Genomic DNA, 14,772 nt, shown 5'->3' on the forward strand with positions numbered 1-14,772 from the left:
TTATATTTGCCTCATCTCTGTAATTATTGCTTTATCTCTCTAAGAAGCTTTTAAAACTCAGAGCCTTGAACCTGTTTTTTATTACAATTTAAGAGAACAATAGCTGAGGGTTTTTTTTTTTTTTGGCATATTTTCCAGGTTTGAAGGACAGAGAAAATCCCTCAAAATTTAATCACATGCAGATATTTAGAAGGAGGCATGGGAGGTAATAAATTTTATATTTAACGTAATTAATTGCTTGGCTAATCCTTTGAAGTTTGAATAAAATATCTCCATAATTTAACATTAATTTCCATTTGGATAATGCAATGAATAATGTATTATGCTTTGTTAACTAGATATCTTTTAATAGGAATAAGAGTGAGCAAGAAACTAGACAAAAAGTTTTATGCACAGAATTGATTATAGAAAAATAAAAATAACTATTACATAGAAAAATGGTATAAATAATTCAGTTAATATCATTAATAGTCTTATCTAAGAAATATCAGGGGTTTTTAAATTGTTTTTTCTGAGCTTAAATATTAACATCACATCAAATTTTATTTCTTTTTATGTCCTTTTGCTTCAGTGTACCGCAAAAAGTAAGGCAGTATCTTCTTTTACAAGCATAATACCTGAGACATTGTGGGAAACGTGGCTACAAAATCTGTATTAAACCAAATAAATTATAGTATTAGATATTCTCTCCTCTTGTAGTCAAAAACTTAGCTAGTAATTTTCAGGGTGCCTTATTAACTTTTAAGGGCTGAGTGGAGAGTTCTAAGATTGCTATTTGACTGGTATAGATAAGGACTGTTATTGGCAGTATTTACAATATTACAGGTTTTCCCCTTTGCAAATATGAAAGCAATCATCTATAAAGGTTATTTAAGTAAAAAAAGAGTTCGCTAAAGCAGTAGGGAACATATCTTAATATTTCTCATTTATACTGTGCTTTTCTACACTTACAGTATGATACATGCAATTTAAAACTTTTACTATCCTTGTTGGCTTTAGTTAGGCACTTTATGGTACATGAAATAGTAACATGATTCCAAATGGTCAACTGTACAAACACTGTCATTCTAGTATTAGATGTGCCATTCTCACCCATCCTGTCATGGAAAGAAAAATATCTCCTTAGATTCTGGTTTATCCTTGCTGTGTTTCTTCCTATACAAATAAATGGTATATATTTTTTAAATTATTTTTTATTCAAAAAAAATTTAACGTTTATATTTTATTATTGAGAGACAGAGCATGAGCATGGGACAGGCAGAGAAAGAGGGAAACACAGAATCCGAAGTAGGCTCCACGCTCTGAGCTGTCAGCATACAGCCCGACATGGGCTCGAACCCACAAACTGTGAGATCACAGTCTGAGATGACTTCAGATGCTTAACCGACTAAGCCACCCAGGCGCCCCTTTAAATATTTTTTTAATGTTTATCCATCCTTGAGAGAGAGAGACAGAGTGCCAGTGGGGTAGGGGCAGAAAGAGAGGGAGACACAGAATCCGAAACAGCCTCCAGGCTCTGAGCTGTCAGCACAGAACCTGACAGGGGGCTCGAACTCATAAATGGCGAGATCATGACCTGAGCAAGAGTCAGAAGCTTAACCGACTGAGCCACCCAGGCCTCTGTGGTGGCTCAGTATATATATATTTTAGATCTCATTTTCTATAAAGAGTGCTATACTGAAGATAGTCTTTCCGCCTCACCTTTTTTGAAAAAGGTGACTAACACATCCCTTGGGATTTCCTCCACTTTATAAATATCCGTATGTTTTCAAGTTTTTCGGGTATTTTTCTACTTCTTTTTATATTAACACAGTAAACTTAAGATATTTTGTGTACAATTCTTTAATTTTGATATATATATATATATATATATATATATATATATATATATACAGACTTTTATAAACACCATTGTAATAAACACCAGCCCCGAATCTATTGGGTATTACCCCTTTGCAGTCACATCCTCTCCTCTCTCACCCTGGCAACCACTCATCTGTTCTCCTTGACTATAGTTTTGTGATTGTGAGAATGTCGTGTCAGTGACGCATATAGTTTTTAACAATTTGAAACTAGCATCTCTCACTCAGTGTAATCAAAACTATCAAAACTATTTATGCATATCAAGTTTATTCACTGTTATTTCTGATTAATATTCTGGTGGGTGGATGTGCCAGGGGACACTGACCCATTCACCCACTGAAGAACATCTGTGTTATTTCCAGGTTTTGGAGATTATGAAAGAGCAGCTATAAACATTGGTGTACAAGTGATTGTGTAAATATAGGTTTTCATTATTCTAGAACAAATATATGAGTAGAATTTCTGAGAAATACAATTAGTTTAACTATATAAAAAACTGCCACAACTGTCTAAAGTAACTACACCATTTTGCTTACCTACCATCACTTTACGCCAAGTCCCATTTAGTCTGCATCCTCACCCACACTTGGTGTTACTAGCATTTTTCATTTTAACTATTCTATTAGGTGTGGAATAGTATCTCATTATGGTTTTAATTTGTGTTTCCCTAATAGCTCAGAATATTGAACTTGGTTCATATGCCTAATTGCTTTCCATATGTCCTATCTGATGAGGTTTCTCAAGTCTCTGATTTTTTTTAATTGGGTCATTTGTTTTCTTACTATTGAATTTTGAGACTTCTTTATAATATTCTGGATAAAAGTCCTTTTTCAGATATGTTATCTGCAAATATTTCCTTCTAATTTGTAGCTTGTTTGTTTTTTCATTCTGTTAGTATCATTTCATCCTCTTAGTATCATTACTTTTCTATGGCATTTTAGGCATGCAGTTTATGTCTATTAAGTATAATTTGTCCATTTTTTTTATGCTTCTACATTTTTACTTGCAGTTAGAAAGCATTTCTGCACAAGGAGGAATTCACCTACGTTTTCTTCGAAAACTTATTTGGTTTTATATTTTTATATTTAGAGCTCTGAACTCTAAATATTTAGCCTTGTGCAATGGTGTGAGATTTGGATCTGATTTTATCCTTGTCAAACGACCAGCCAATTATCCAAATAATGTTATTTAAAAAGCCTCTTGTTTCCCAAAAGATTTGAGATGCTACCCTCATCTCATATTAAACTGTCATATATTTTTAGTGTAATTCTGAACGTTTGTTTCTCTGGTTAGCATGACTCTTCATGCATCAGAACCATGTGTTTTAATCATGTAATGTCTATGTTATAATCCAGTGTGGGTTTATTCTCTTTCAAAGATTTTCTTTTTTTTTATGGAACACGTCACAAATTTGTGTGTCATCTTTGCACAGGAGTCATGCTAATCTCTATATTATTCCAATCTAGTATATGTACTGCTGAAATGAGCACTCTAATGGTGTCCTTAATCAGTATACCTAATGCTAGTACCACAATCAATAAATATATGCTAATTTTTTCTTGCCCTATTTCCTTTCCTTATTTGTAGCACTATATTGTAAGATACACGTGACATACATCATATAAAGCATTTTATTCCAACACCATTCATACATTCCTTTTAGTCTTTAATCTAGAATTAAGTATACAAAATGTCTGTTAGTCCTTTTGTTGTTATTGCCCCTATTCTCTCTTGATTGGATGAAGTTCATCTTCTAATAGATTCCTCAGGAAGGGCTAATGAGTACACAATTCCTTGACCTCTTGCATATTTAATCTTTTCATGTAACCTTGATAGAAACAGTTTTGCTGTTTATGAAATTCTTTGTCCACAATTATATTTGAGTTTCCTGAAAATGTTGATCCCTCTCTCAAATTTTTCTTGTTTTCCATAAGTACATAGGATGGAGCATGGCCAGTAGCTTGGTGGAATGTGCTATTTATTTTTTCACTTAGAGCAAAGATAAATTGAGGATGGCCTCTTATATTTATCCTAATAGCATGAATGGATATTTATAGTTTTATTTGTTCTTATTTTTATTTTATTTTTCTGTTTTAGAGGCGTGAAGAGGACATGTTGCAAGATTTATATTTATACAACCACCATTATTATTATAATTCAGAAAATATGTAAATGAAATTATTTTGCTACCAAATATGGAGACAAACATAAAATTCCTAGGTCATTGTCAAATCAGTAGCTTATTTTGTGTTGTAACTTGCCGGAGATAGTGACACCACTAGCTGTTTTTGCTTATATAGCAATAAGGGCAATGCACTCCCATGTAGTTGGGCTTAATGAATGCTTATTGGCTGAATAAATACTATATGTTGCTGAAAAATTAGTCAAAGGCATAATCCTACAGTTTATTCATGTTAAAATCAATCCCAAACACCAGAAATGATGCTCAGAAAATGTTATTTTTCTTGGCTATTTAATCTTAAATGTATGCCAATAAACCTAATAGTCACTGAGAAAAGGGAATCATGGAAGTTCAATAGCTGATTTGTGTTCTTTCTTCCTTATATCCATATGGATCTTTTTGACAACAATGCACAAACCTTCATTATCCACCTAATTGCTTTGAGGCAGCCTCCCTCAAGGTGGACTATTCCAAATCTCAAATGTCCTCAAGGAATGAAAGGACTACTCAGCCTTTAAAGTAGAGCAATAACAAATTTATATCATTTTGCCCTTTCAAAGCCTTGCTAATCATTAAAGAATGAGGCTAGGATAAGCAGCATCAACATCACTTAAGAATTTATCAAAATCACAAAATTTCATGTGTCTTCTCAGACTTAACTAAATTAGAACCTGCATTTCACTAATACCCCAAGTAATTTAGATGATTATTAAAGTTTGAGAAGCACTACTTTATATGGATTGGAAAAAAAATTTAATAAAAAAAATACTAACAAAAGATAAGGAAGAAAAGGAAGAAATCAAGGTTGTCTACAACAGAGTTGAATTTAGCCATAATATATTTAAGCAACATCAAGAAAAAAGATGAAAAGGCTAAGACACCAGCTACAGATTCAAAAGTCAAAGCAGCTGAGAAAGGGACAAGTTCTTCCATATCTAGGTATCTTTTCCTAGATCTATAATCATACATTTTCTTGAGATGCTTAGGAATCTATAGAAAACATACGTTTTTCATTCTGGACCTAAAAATAGCAAACCATATGAACTTGAAAAAATTAGTTTGTCTCTCAGCATCAATTTTCTTATGTGTGAAATAAAATGGTTGGCTAACAATTATAGTTTGACAATAATGTGAATACGGTCCTTTACAACAAAGAAAAATACTGTCAACTGAGACCATATTAGAAATAATGTTCTTCCTTTCTTCCTTCATTCCTTCTTTCCCTGTGTAGGAAAAAAGTCTCAAGGGCAGGGAACATTCTATTTATTTTTTAATCTTCAGAATCAAGCATAATAATGTCTCATGGTGAGTTCCCAGATGATGTTAGTGGATCAAACTGACAGAATACAATCACCAATGTTGGAGAATTCAGGTATTTCTTGCTTAGTAGATATCTGGTGGCCTCTCTTAGTGATAACTTTTTGCCAAGTGTTAATACAGTTTGGAATGTAGTAAAGTTTATAACAAGGTAAGATGTAAAAGACAGATATTGTTCTGGGTTAAGACTATTAATGTACAACTCATTCCATTAATTTTTCTTTTATTTTGAGAATATTTTATTTGTGCAAGTGTACAAATGTCTGCAAGGAAAATATTTACAAAAGATATAAATTTGCTGTTATGTTACTGCCTATATTTAGACTTAAATGCAAACACAATTTTATCGCTAATTAATTGGCTAACACTTGACAATAATAAAAATAAACATTAGTAAATGAAATCATTAAATAAATAAAAATGTAAATATTTCAGATACTCATTATTGACCTCTCTACAAATATTGTTAGTATAGATTATTTTTTCCAAATGTTTATTTATTTTTGAGAGAGCATGCAAGCAGGAGAGGGGCAGAGAGAAGGGGACTGAGGATCCAAAGTCGGCTCTGCACTGACAGCAGTGAGCCTGATGTGGGGCATGAACTCATGAACCGTGAGATCATGACCTGAGCTGAAGTCTGATGCTCAACCAACTGAGCCACCCAGGTGTCCCAATACAGATTATTTCTAACACCTGGACTAGATGAATGTATAATACGTATCTTTGGACCTGTAGTCATACTGGAAGTTTTGTACTGATATACATCAAAGCACCAAACTATTCTAACTTATATGTGCATGCATCTGTATTGACATTTCAGGATTATCTGTAAAATGCCTAATTTTATTCCAATATTGATACAGATACTAACACATAAAGATTTAATACAATGAGCTGTAAGGTAATCAAATGAAATTACCTAGAATCACTAATTATCCTTTTGTGGTAGTTGGCTTGATCTCCATCTACTTCTTAATATCCTGAAAATGGGTAAAAATATGGAAGCACCTTCATTTAATCTTAAAAAATATCACATTTCATTTTCAACATAAAAATAAGGCACTCAGAGTAAAGGGTAAATTTGTTAGTTTTATTACTGGGAAAAAAGAGGAAAGTACTAAAATAAACTTTTTCTCCAACTTTGCAATTCATACCAATGTGTCTAGTAGTATCATTGAATTCTGATGGCCTCAAACAGACATAACCATAAATGCTAATTAGGAAAAAAGAAGAAAGTTAGGATGCTTCATTAATAATTAGAATGTGCTCTTACTATATAACCAGAATCAGAGTTCAAAAATAATTCATATTTTAATTAATTTCTTAAATATTTGCATGCAAGTCCAGTACAACTTGATCTTCAAAGACATACTGCATCAGTATTCTCTAAATATTACTGTGGAGAGTTTTAATAAGTTTATGGTTATTATAAGGCTGGAAGTTATAGTTAATTACTTTTTCTCTCTTGCAACCTATTAATAGTCTTCATGAAAATAAATTAGTCCTTTCCATATGCATGCATTATCACCAAGCCCAGCGATTTACTGATTACAAGTATAGAATGGAAAGGATAAGAACTGAAGCTCACATTTAGAGAAACAAACCTTGCTCCTACTCCACTTCCCACCTCTTAGGACTGAATCTTCTACTAGCTTAAACAATTAAAACTTTTAGGGGATTTTTTGTTTTGTTTTATTCTCATTTGAATGATCACAAATGGGGATACTAACAGTACCAGATTTAAATGTTACATTTTAGCAATATTTATTTTAATTTTCTGCTATATTTTTGTAAACCATTTATGATTTCACCAAAATTCAAAATGCATTTCTCCTTGCTCTTAGATTTTCACCATAACCACAACGCTATTTGTTTCTTTTGACTGTTTAATCATTTCACTTTCTCTTGCCTAACTTAATGTGCGTGTGTGGACATGTTTACATGTTGGTGCTTAAACAACAAAATAATCAAAAGATCAAGATCAGGATTCAGTTTCTCAAACTATTGCTCATCTTAACTTAAAAAGTTATGGACAAGCTTCCCATCCCCCAATGTGTTGAAGAGATGTGAAGAAAAACATTTGCAAAGGCAATTAAGAGTCTAGATGTAATTAGAACAACACAATCATTCTCATGAAAGATATGAAAAGCAGATAAAAGAAAATGGATCATTTTTTGTTGTTCTTTTTAAAAAAACATGTCTCAACAAAGCAAACAAAAACATTGATTTGAAAAGATATATGCACCCTTATGTTTTATTGCAGAATTATTTATAATAGACAAGATATGGAAGTGTCCATCAATAGATGAGTGGATAAATAAAATGTGGAATATTACTCAACCATTAAAAAAGAATGAGATCTTGCCATTTGCAACAACATGGATAGGCCTAGAGGGTATCATGCTAAGTGAAATCAGTAAGAAAGACAAATGTCATAGGATTAAATTTATATGTACAATATAAAAAACAAAACAAACAATTAAACAAAGAATGGTCTCTTAAATATAAAGAGTAAATTGGTGGCTACCAGGGAAGTGGTGGGTAGAGGGATGGGCAAAATAGATAAAGGGGATTAAGAGGTGAAAAAATCTTCCAGTTATATAATAAATATATCACAAAGATGAAAAGGAAAGCACAGGGAATATAATCAATAATATTGCAATAATACTGTATGGTGACAGATGGTGACTACTCTTACTCTGGTGAGCATTGTGTAATATATAGAATTGTCAAATTATATGTTGTAAACCTGAAGCTAATATCATATTGTATGTTATTTATACTGAAAAAAGAATACAATCCAGGCCGTGGTGGTATAATGTAGCTCAAATTTTTATTCATTTTCTTATGTGTGGCCTGAACCAAGGTTCAGGAAAATTTGTAACCTCCTGCTTCAATGAATGGAATTCACGGAATAAACTTGGGAGTTAAATCTAGATATTTGCTGAAGGAAAGTTATGTACTAAAAGACCAAGAAGCTAAATCTTACAACAAGGAGACTGTCCTTTTTAAGGGTGGTAATACAGGCCTGATTTTGTATGGCATATAGCCTTCATTAAGTAAATCCACATGAAGAACCCTGGATCAGCTAATTCATAGAGAAAATGTATTAGAGATATAGTACCTATAATAGACAAGTAGATCCTCATGGCTGATAAAAAAATATGATTTATTTTATATAGTTACCTTTTCACTTTAGCCAATTCATCACATATTATGTTTCAAACTTATAAAGTGCAGCAACATTCATTTACACCCATGTGCGCGCACACACACACACACACACACACACACACAACACACGTTAGGCTGCACATGGGTTCTCTTTCCAGTCATTACCTAATCCTTTAGGGACCCTGGAAACATTGGGTTCAAGAGATTCTATAATTCTTTTCTAGGTTTTCTCATTTATTTAAATAAAGCCTCAGTGATGAACATATTTATATGCAGAAGTTCCCCCTTGTCTTTCTAGGTTAATTCTGGAAATATAAATTTCAACGTTATTGGCAGATATATGGCAACTGAAGTCAGCAAGTTTATGTTATTCTTATTTTCATGTTTATGGCATTGGTTTATGTGTACCTTAAATTCACAGATAAACTCCACTTAGCCACAAAACATAATACTCCCATTGGATATTCCATTAGCAGCAGCCCATTTTATCCAAGTTAAATTTTACCCTGGGATTAAACATTAAATTCATAGCATAGAGCAAGGCCTTCTACGCTTGGGGTGACACTTGACTGTGGCATTTCGGGAGTGGTTTGTATGAAAACAATACATGGAACAATTAAAGGTATAAATATGCTGTCTTTATCAAGCCATGGATGCTGACTGAGGAATGAAGTGAAGGGAAATCTATTCTTTCTCTTTATGGTGACTATAAATTTGTAAATTTGGAGTGGATAAAATATCCTCAAATTTTAAATTAAATATATGCAATATAAATATTAGGATTCATGGATTTTTCTTCAATGAAGCACATAAACAAAGTTAACAGATGGGGTGACAGCTTGGACTTTGATATTTACAACATCTACAACTGACAAGGGATTAGCATCAGGAATTTAGGAGGAACTTTTGCAAAACAACTAGAGACAGGAAAAACAATAGGAAATTGAGCAAAGAATATGAATACGCCAAGAAGTTAAAGTAGAAAATTCAGATTAAATTAAAACTAAACTAATATATTCACACCAATGGAAATTCAGATTAATACAATAATGAGGCAACATTTTAAGATGATATGCTTAGCAAAAACTAAAAGATAATACCAATGTAAGAGATCTGGGAAAATTCAGTGGCTCATGGCAGAACTGTAAACTGGCTATATTCTAAAAAGAAAAACATTGTGGAACTTCGTGAAATTAAGTAGCATACATTAACATTCCAGAAATTCAGTACTGGGCATTTTTCACCAGAGAATCTCCCATTGACATATAAAGGAACATGAATATGCTCATTTTCATGGTGGGAGAACTTACATGTAGGAAAATCTAGATATCTATTTTTAGGGGGAAAAATAAGTAGGATTCTTTGGATATATGCCTCAAAAGAGGCATACAGGGACACCTGGGTGGCTCAGTCAGTTAAGCATTGGACAATGAATATTGGCTCAGGTGATGATCCTACGGTTCATGAGTTTGAGCCCCGCAACCAGCTCGGCACTGATAGCACAGAGCCTGCTTGGGATTGTCCTTGTCTCTCTCTCTCTCTCTCTCTCTCTCTCTCTCTCTCTCTCTCTCTCTCTCTCTCTCTGTCTCTGGCCCTCCCCCACTCTCTCTCTCTCTCTCTCTCTCTCTCTGAAAATAAATAAATAAGCTTAAAAAAAAGCAGCATACTAGAAACAGAAAAAGAAACTAGAACATATCTTAAACTTCTGATGTTAATTCTATTCTTTAACATTATAGTAGAAACCCTATTTTTTTTGTTTTTTCTTGTTCTTTGATTTATTCATCTTCACCCTAATAATGCTGAATTGCTTTGTTATATTTGACTGTCATTTTCATAACTTTGTTTTATATTGTCTTTGTATTTGTCTTTATTTTTATGTTCCCTCTCTTAAAATATGGCTAATTTTAATACATTTCTCATGTTTTTAATCGTCAAAATAATTAATGTTAAATGTAGATTTATTAATGTAATTTAATTTATATTTCCTTTTTACTTTCTTTCTTTTTTTACATTTTTAAAACATTTTTTCTATGCTTCCATTTGTTCTTTTCTGCATATTTTGAATTATTATTCATCTTTTTCCTCTACTAGGTTATAAGTTATATGCCCTATTTCTATCAAATGTGTTGTTGAAATTTTAAAATGTGTATTCATTCAACTGGGTTCACAGATGATTACTAACATTCCTCTCCTCCTGAAAAATAGAATAATCTTAAATGGTCCTGTGAACTAACTATGCTTCTTCTTATCCTGTGTTGAGTTACTCTCATTTGCTTTTTTAATTCCTCAGAGAGAATTATCATAGTGTTTTACAGCTGTGGATATTTAATCCATGTTTACAGCTTTTTCTTACTATCTGTCTTGCATCTTGAATTATTTTAGGTATCACTTTACACTTTCCTCTTCTTTGAGGACATACTGTAGAATATATATATATGTATATATATATGTGTGTGTGTATATATATATATACATATATACACATATATATACACACACACATATATATACACATATATACATATATATACACACATATACATATATGTATATATATTCTACATATATACATGCATATATGTATATGCATGTATATATTAGTTTTTAGGCTGCATTCTACTCTTGAACACAAATAATACTTTCTTATCTGAAAAAGGGTAAATCTGCAGTAAGTTTTGTAGGTATTTTGAAGCTATTACTCCATTCTGTTGTCTTTATATACTTACTGTTAAAACATGTCTTGTTTTAACAAGTGAATCCCCCATATGTAATATCTTCTTTCTCCATATATAATCTCTTCTTTCTCTGATTATTTTTAAGATATTATTAAGTTTTTGGCACACTTAATTATCTGCACATTATATGTAGTTTGTTATGGACTAATTATATTTATCTTTGTTGGAATAAGCAGTAACATCAGTATCTGAAAATTCATAGAGAATAAAATCAATATGGTCATCTTAAAACATTCAGAAGAAGCATATTAAATAAAAATGCAACAACTACCTATGATTTTAAAAACAAAAGTAATAACCCTAGGAAGAGAGAAAAACATCCTCAATCTGATAAACAGCATTTTGGAAAAATATATAAAAAGAAACACAAAACTACAGCTAACATCATTGTTAATGGTGAAAGACTGCATACTTTTCCTCTAATAATGAGAAAAAGACAAAGATATGCACTAAAAACGACTATTTAACATTGTTCTACAGATTACAATAAGTCCAAAGGACAAGGGAATGGAATAAATAAATCAAAGCATGCACTTTGGATATACAAAAATTGTACATTTACAAATAAAAATTTTATTTACAAAAGGAAAAATGGAATCAAAAGTATGAATGAAGGGAAAATAAGATAATATAAAAAATAGAGAGAGACTTTACATTGACCAAGGATTGTAGAGAAGTTAACTCCATATAAGCTAGCTATCAAGCATATGAAAATGTACTCATATCATTAGTCATGAAGGGAATGCAGATTAAAATTACATTTTGAGGGGCGTCTGGGTGACTCAGTCGGTTGAGCGTCCAACTTCGGCTGAGGTCATGAACTCACAGCTCGTGAGTTCGAGCCCCACGTCGGGTTCTGTGCTGACAGCTCAGAGGCTGGATCCTGTTTCGGATTCTGTGTCTCCCTCTCTCTCTGCCCCTTACCCACTCACATTCTGTCTATGTCTCTCTCAAAAAATAAACATTAAACACAATTTTTAATTACATTTTGAAACAGTTACAAACATACTACAATTAATAAATAGTTAAAATGATACTATCAAATGCTGACAAATATGAAGTCATTGGAACTTACAGACTCTTGGTGTGGATGTACAATTTTACAAGCCTATGAAAGCAATTTATTAGTTTCTTATAAATTGACACACACAACACAGCAATTCCTTCCAAGAGAAACAAAAACATAAAATGCTCTTTATCCTCAATAGCCAGAAACTAAAACATCTCAGATTCACATGAACAATGTAATTACACATGAATATGTAAACAAACATGTGTGTGTGTGTGTGTGTGTGTGTGTGCGCGCGCGTGTGTGTGTGTGTGTGTGTGTGTGTGTGTGTGCTGCCATGTGAATAGTCTTGATGCTCCCAACTACCTGGCTACAGCCAGGTCAATGATCCTATTCAACCATAAGTTCTTTCCTTGGCAATTTAAACCCAGGTGCAGAGGCCCTTCATAAGCGAGGCAGTGAGAATTTGGGGGCACACATCTGGTTTAAACATAGCAATAAGAAAAACCTGATTTTTAAATATCTTTTTTTTTAATTTTGTTTTTTAACGTTTATTTTTGAGACAGAGAGAGACAGAGCATGAACGGGGGAGGGGCAGAGAGAGGGAGACACAGAATCTGAAACAGGCTCCAGGCTCTGAGCTGTCAGCACAGAGCCCGACGCAGGGCTCGAACTCACGGACTGCGAGATCGTGACCTGAGCCGAAGTCGGCCGCTTAACCGACTAAGCCACCCAGGCGCCCCAGAAAAACCTGATTTTTAATAAACATGGACTATAAAAGCAAGTCTCTACTAGCTCTGCTGAATGAAAAAAATAGTAAGTAGGGGTGCCTGGGTGGCTCAGTCGGTTAAGCGTCCGACTTCAGCCAGGTCATGATCTCGCAATCCGTGAGTTCGAGCCCCGCGTCGGGCTCTGGGCTAACGGCTCAGAGCCTGGAGCCTGTTTCCAATTCTGTATCTCCCTCTCTCTCTGCCCCTCCCCCGTTCATGCTCTGTCTCTCTGTTTCAAAAATAAATAAAAAACGTTAAAAAAATTAAAAAAAAAAGTAATTTGGATTTTAATAGAGATACAGTAGTAAATTATTAATAGAAAATAAATATCAATAGATTATTAAAATACACTGATGACAAAAAAGCTTTTTCATGAAAAGCTCTCTTATGAATAATTTTATTATAGAAACAGTAATTATTTACATAGATTTTTAAATTAATGTGAAGTTAATTTATGTGATTATGAATCATAGTTAATGTAACTATGGCAGTAATTTAGGCTATAGTTTCTGAATCTTTAGGTTTAGCAAATTGACTGAGCTAAACATTGGAGACTCATAACCACACTGGAGCAGGATTCTCCCACATAATGGAAGATAAAATAGAAAATAAAAACAAATATATGACATTTAAAGAAATCCTCAATAACACAGAGCCAAACACTCTGCAAGATTCAGTGACTATTTTCATATCCAGTTAAGCAACTGACGAGATACAGATAATAGTTCACATAGACACCCAAATATTTTTGAAATTGACAAGAAAAATAAAAAGTAACTCAATTACTAAAATGAAACTACTGAGGTAAGATGAATGTATCATGTGTTACATGAATATGAGCACTAGAAAGAAGGCTAAAACATGGATCTTTTTAAATATATAAAATGTATACAATCTAAATAGGAGTGGGATTCAAAATGAGTTGGCAATAGAAAGAAGATAAGAGGGGCAAGGGATTCGACAGCCAGAACTTGAAGGTTTTCCAGACTTATATAGGACAATTTTGAAACCCCAGCTATTACACCTGTGGAAGCACCTAACTATAAAATACTCTAAATAAATGTAGTCAAAAGAGTAAGAGATTGAAGTGATCCAATCAATCCTCAGATGATTATCAGAAGACCAATAATCCTCAGATCCACAAGGAGGTCAAAGTGGGAAGGGGGACTTCATTTCACTGAAGGCATATTACTCAGAGATAGCTACATACAGTAAAAGGAAAATGTGAATGGGGAATAGTGGCAAGAAATTTAGGAAAACTCAGCTGTTCCCCTTTTAGTAGCACCTGCATGGTAAGGGTTATGTGACATTATCTTAGATAAGGAGTAAGGGCTTCAAGACCCAGAACAGAAAATGGAATAATACCTGCTCATCACCTCTATCACTTTACTTGGCCCCTAAATGAGCTTGAGTACAACAGTGAAAAATGAACATCGAGGTATTAGATTTTTCTTCCCCTTGTTGAACCCAAGTATTTTATAAATGTTCCATTATCCAGCATGAAGGATTACAGATGAAAATACAAAAGAAAAAAAAAGTGTAAAGATATAAACATGCATGGCGCCTGGGTGGCTCAGTCAGTGGAGTGTCTGACTGATTTCCACTCAGGTCATGATCTCACAGTACATGAGTTCAAGCCCCAAGTCAGGCTCCACACTGACAGCCCAGAGCATGCTTCAGACTCTCTCTCTCTCACTCTCTCACTCTCTCACTCTCTCTCTC

At 33.3% G+C, this 14,772-nt stretch overlaps 1 long non-coding RNA gene and 1 other non-coding gene across 2 annotated transcripts in view; both read right to left on the minus strand.

Annotated features, from left to right (window-relative positions):
* Nucleotides 1-1,568: 1,568 nt before the first annotated feature.
* LOC123379016 overlaps nt 1,569-14,772 on the minus strand; it is a 64,199-nt gene continuing 50,995 nt past the window's right edge. Inside the window, exon 5 of the long non-coding RNA XR_006582911.1 lies at nt 1,569-6,342. This is a non-coding gene — a long non-coding RNA (uncharacterized LOC123379016). The remainder of the gene's footprint in view (nt 6,343-14,772) is intronic.
* Nucleotides 3,251-3,353, minus strand: LOC111556938. Its single transcript, XR_002736630.1, has one exon. It is a non-coding gene; the product is annotated as a U6 spliceosomal RNA (small nuclear RNA).

This window comes from Felis catus, chromosome A1 (genome assembly GCF_018350175.1).
Source record: "Felis catus isolate Fca126 chromosome A1, F.catus_Fca126_mat1.0, whole genome shotgun sequence".
Lineage (NCBI taxonomy): Eukaryota > Metazoa > Chordata > Mammalia > Carnivora > Felidae > Felis > Felis catus.